The sequence below is a fragment of the Ovis canadensis genome, chromosome 18 (genome assembly GCF_042477335.2).
Source record: "Ovis canadensis isolate MfBH-ARS-UI-01 breed Bighorn chromosome 18, ARS-UI_OviCan_v2, whole genome shotgun sequence".
NCBI lineage: Eukaryota > Metazoa > Chordata > Mammalia > Artiodactyla > Bovidae > Ovis > Ovis canadensis.
Window position 1 is genome coordinate 35,153,673 of NC_091262.1, and position 5,276 is coordinate 35,158,948.

At 47.2% G+C, this 5,276-nt stretch overlaps 1 non-coding gene across 1 annotated transcript; it reads right to left on the minus strand.

The window, feature by feature from the left end:
* Nucleotides 1-4,786: 4,786 nt before the first annotated feature.
* On the minus strand, nucleotides 4,787-4,932 carry LOC138424029 (small nucleolar RNA SNORA12). The gene has a single exon (XR_011250603.1). It is a non-coding gene; the product is annotated as a small nucleolar RNA SNORA12 (small nucleolar RNA).
* Between the last annotated feature and the right edge of the window lie 344 nt (nucleotides 4,933-5,276).

Sequence of the window (5,276 nt, forward strand, 5' to 3'; positions counted from 1 at the left end):
GGCGCTGCTTCACACCACTGGAGGGAAGACGGATTCATTCCATAAGTGTGAGGATGACGACGTAGCTATCTGAGAAAGTGACTCTTAGTGTGCCAGTGCTTTAGAAGTGAAAACGAGATGGTTGGATGGCATCACCGACTCAACGGACATGAGTTTGAGCAGGTTCCAGGAGATGGTGAAGGACAGGAAAGCCTGGCATGCTGCAGTCCATGGAGTTGCAAAGAGTCAGAAAGACTGACCAACCAAACCACAACTGGTGGTCCAGTGGCTAAGACTCCATGCGCCCAATGCAGGGGCCCACGTTTAATCCCTGGTCTGGGAACTAGATCCCACATGCCACAACTAAGAGTTCGCATGCCACAACTAAGACCCCATGCAGCCAAAATTTTTTTTAAATTACAGAAGTGAAAATTAAACATAAAAGCATTAGAAAAAAAATGAAGAAAATATCCTTATCATCTCACAATGGAAAAGGCATGATATAAAATACAGAGTTTATTTCAAAACAGAACAACAAAACCCTGCTAATTTCACCCAAGTTTAAGAGACAAGACAAAGCCGGGAGGGGCTGGAGAGGGATGGGGAAGCTGGAACAGCACCAACTCGAGCAACAACCAGTGAGACGGGGACCATGGGAAACCTCAAGGGTGTGCACCGCAGCTGTTCATAAGCTAGAAACTGGGAACAATCCAAATGCCCAGCAAAGGGGACTGTTGAGAAGAAAAGTTTGGTGTGATTCCAAAACAGAGTTGTTTGCAGTCACTAAAAATAATGATTTAGTAAATCGAGGAAACAGGACAACCTCAAGGCTGTGTTATTAAATGAAAATTCATTGAAGAATATGGAATGACCCATTTTGGAGGGAGAGGAGAAGATATGTGTGATTAGGGAAAAAAACTAGAAGGCAGGAAATGCACTGGCATTTTGTGGGGGTTGTCTCTGGAGGCGGGGGCTGTCTTTGGAGGCAGGGGTCACTGGGGCTTCACTGCCAGCCTTGTGCTTTTCTGGGTTTCTCTAAACATAATACCTGTGGTTATTTCTATACCTCCAAGGTTTGAAATCTGAATGGCGGAGGAGGTGGTGTGAGTCCATAACCAGGATTCAAGAGGGGAACCACCAGTCCAGACGGGGAAGTGACCGCTGAGGGCCTGTGGACACCAGAGGAGGGAGGCAGCTGGAGGTGGACTCCGGACTCTGCAGTGATGCCTACCTCATGTTTAATTCTGTGGACACAACACAAGCTTGAGGCAGTCAGGGGCAAGGCAGGGAGGGGGCGGACAAAGGGCGCAGCTCTAGTCCCTGCTGCTGGGGTCCCTGGGGCAGCCGCGGGCAAGGCCTGAGCCCCCAGGCAAGCCGAGACAGGGGAGAAGCAGAGCAATAACTGTGTTCCACACCTTCCACCTCCTGCCTGAGCCTCACAGAGGACTCGGCAGGAACGGACAGTGGCGAGTGGGCGCTGCCTGTGTCTCCTTGGGAGCAGAGAGAGTTCCGGGAGCAGAGAGGAAGGTCTGTCTGCCCACCTTGCTTGAGCTGAACCTTTCCAGCAAGGGGAGAAAAAGGTCAAAGGAAAGTAGGAAACAGTCTTGCTCCCCCATCTTCTTCAAAGAAATAACTGGATGCGGAAAAATGGGCTTCTGAGTCACAAGGAAACCTTGTCCCCGAGGATCGGGATCAGAAACAATGGGGAAAGGAGTTATTAACACCATCGGCTCACAGCAAGCTCAGGAAGAAGCTGAACAAACTCTGAACAATTTGTCTTATCCTGCTATAAAAAGAGGAAATTTCGGAAAGTCAGGAACCATCACGTGCATACACTTAGAAGCCCTTTCACTCCACTGACACGGTCACGGCTCACGTCACGAGAGAAAAGCACGTCTTTGCTCCTCCTGCAAGGCCTGTGCACCAGAAAGCAAAACCTCTCAGCGCACCGGCAGCGTGGGCACTGCCAGCAGCTGGCTGGACACGCCGCCCCCTGGCCCCCTGACCTGCTGCCCAGAGCCTGCCCTGCAGCAGTCTGGGCCCAGCACGCTGATTTTGAAAAGGTTTAACAGATACTCTCTTTGTAGAATGAAGGGCCCTGCAACATGGTGTTCTCACAAGCCACCCTTCCCATTTCCTGTCACCCCCACCTCACCAACGCCTCAGACCCCAGCTGAAAGGCCCCATTCTTGTCCCGTGGAAAAGATCCTATTTAAAACCAAGAAAAGGAGGAAACACACTCAGCCGTCAGGAAGCAATAGCATTAACCCAGGGGCCAAAAACAACACTGCAGGCCGAGGACAATGCAGGAGGCGGCGTGGGGAGGACTGAGGCGGCTTCGCTGGGTGCTTCTGTCCCCGAGGCTGAGAGGGGGCCCGAGTGCGAGTCACTCACGGAGCGTGGAATAGGCAGTGTTTCTAATAATAGAAATAATAAGAATTTATCTGAGCATTTTCATATATTAAAAATATGTTTCCTTCTGGACAGAAATTGGCTTCACATGAGGCACTGGTCTCTCCCTCCATTGTTCAGCTCAAAATATCCCCAGGTACCTAGTGATGTAGCCACAGACCTGTAGGTGTGGTGGAGCTCTCAAAAAGAAAATGATTTCAGGAGAGAGAGAAAAAAAAAAAAAGATTTACCTTCCAAATGATTTTACAAAAAGTAAAGACTCAAGTTTCCTTTAAGATTAACTTTTAAAAACTGAAAATTAAAAATACTATTTACAATAAGCTCCACTCCAAGAATGTATAATTTCCAGAAATTTTACACACAATTAAAAAATGAAGATTAAAAAAAAGCTAATGGGAGGATAAAACATGCCAGGATGTCCCATAATTGCTCCAAGTAGCAGCAAGTTTAGCTTAGAGTTTCCTGACAGTCAAAGGGAAAACAGAACAGCACTAATGTGGATTCTTAAAAGATGGGAACACCAGACCACCTTACCTGCCTCCAGAGAAACCTGTATGCAGATCAAGAAGCAACAGGTAGAACCAGACATGGAACAATGGACTGGTTCCAAATAGGAAAAGGAGTACGTCAAGGCTATATATTATCACCCTGCTTATTTAACTTATATGCAGAGCACATCATGTGAAATGCCAGGCTGGGTGAAGCACAAGCTGGAATCAAGATTGCCGGGAGAAATATCAATAACCTCAGATAGGCAGATGACACCACTTTTATGACAGAAAGCAAAGAGGAACAAAAGAGTCTCTTGAGCAAAGTGAAAAACCTGGCTTAAAACTCAACATTCAAAAAACGAAGATCATGGCGTCCAGTCCCATCACTTCATGGCAAATAGATGGGGAAACAATGGAAACAGTGACAGACTTTATTTTCTTGGGTTCCAAAATCACTGTGGATGGTGACAGCAGCCATGAAATTAAAAGATGCTTGTTCCTTGGAAAGAAAGCCACGACAAACCTAGACAGCATATTAAAAAAAAAAAGCAGAGACATTACTCTGCCAACAAAGCTCCATATAGTCAAGAAAGAAAAGAAAGAAGGGAAGTTGCTAGGTTGTGTCCAACTCTTTGCGACCCCATGGATTATAGCCTACCAGGCTCCTCTGTCCATGGGATTTTCTAGGCAAGAGTACTGGAGTGGGTTGCCATTGGGTCTAAGCTATGGTTTTTCCTGTAGTCATGTTTGGATGTGAGAGTTGGACCATAAAGAAGGCTGAGCGCCAAAGAATTGATGCTCTTGAATTGCGGTGCTGGAGAAGACTCTTGAGAGTCCCTTGAACAGCAAGGAGATCAAACCAGTCCATCCTAAAGGAAATCGGTCCTTAATATTCATTGGAAGGACTAATGCTGAAGCTGAAGCTCCAATACTGTGGCCACCTGATGGGAAGGGCCGACTTATTGGAAAAGACTCTGATACCGAGAAAGATTGAGGGCAGGAAAAGGGGACAACAGAGGATGAGACGGTTGGACGGCATCATTGACTCAATGGACATGAGTTTGAGCAAGCTCCAGGAATAGTGAAGGACAGGGAAGCCTGGTGTGCTGCAGTCCATGGGGTTGCCAAGAGTTGGAAACGACTGAGTGACTGAACAACAACTGTGACCTAAAGACCTTAGAACAAAGCTCCCAGTTCAGGTTTAATGCTGACTCTCCCTGCCTGCAGGAAGGCCACCATCTCTGCTTCACTGATACTGGGGTTGCCTCCCATGCCAAATGCTTACCCTGTATCTATCAGTGACAGTTTCAGGAATGGACAGGTGACCCTATCCTGCCCAGCAAGCCATAAGGAGAAATCTGCAAGAATGACTGTGAATCGAGTTCTCACTCCCCCCAGGGAACCACAGAAAGAGTCTCTCTCTCTCTCCCCCTTCTCTCTAGGTGGGTTGAGTCTGGATGTGACACCCAGCACTGTTGCAGCCATATTGTTCCTAGTTCAAGGATGAAGCCACCTCCAACAGAGAGAATGCTGAAGGATGGGAGAAACATGGGTTTCCAGTGTTATCAACCAGCCCTGGGAACCTCAAAACTCTAGACTTGCTGTTCAGTGAGATAACTGCCTGTCCTGTGGCAGAATACTAGATTCGTTCATGGGTTTTGTTTCTATGGAAACAAGACGTAAAAGCTCAGGTTTTAGAGGGCAAACACAAACTAGAAATGGGAATTTTCTACACATAACAGAAACCTTGAATAAATAAGACTATTCATCCCAGCATTATGGTTTTTTTTTTTCCTTCAAATCCATCACAGGAATGGAGGATCACCCCTCAGCAGACATTTTCCTCAAGCCAGACAGGTCTGTGTCAGCCTGTCTGTAAGGACATCAACTTATGACGTAGCCTGCCACATGTGAGCCGTCTCTGGTGCAGGAACGGCTAGAAAGAGACCTCTCTGTCATCAAGCCTCTGCCAGCTCCTATATAACTGTGTGGCAGAGCCAGGCCCATTTGAAAACTTAACACATGTGCCAGAAAGAAAACTACCACAATCCAGCATTATTTAAAACAGCGGAAGCCTGGACACAGCCTTAATATACATCATTGGGTGAGTGGAGGCAGATATCCATCATAAGTTACTGGTCAAATGTATGCACAGTATCCCAGAGAGCCATAAAAAAGAAATGGGGAGACTTCCCTGGAGGTCCAGTGGTTAAGAATCCACCTTGCAATGTAGGAGTCACTGGTTCGATTCCTAGTCGGGGAGCTAAGATGCCTCACGCCACAGGGCAGCTGAGCATCGCACCGTAACTACTGAAGGACACGTGCCACAAGGAGCGTCCGTGTGCCACAGCAAAAGATCTGATGCAATTAAGACTCGATCACATGTACACCCGT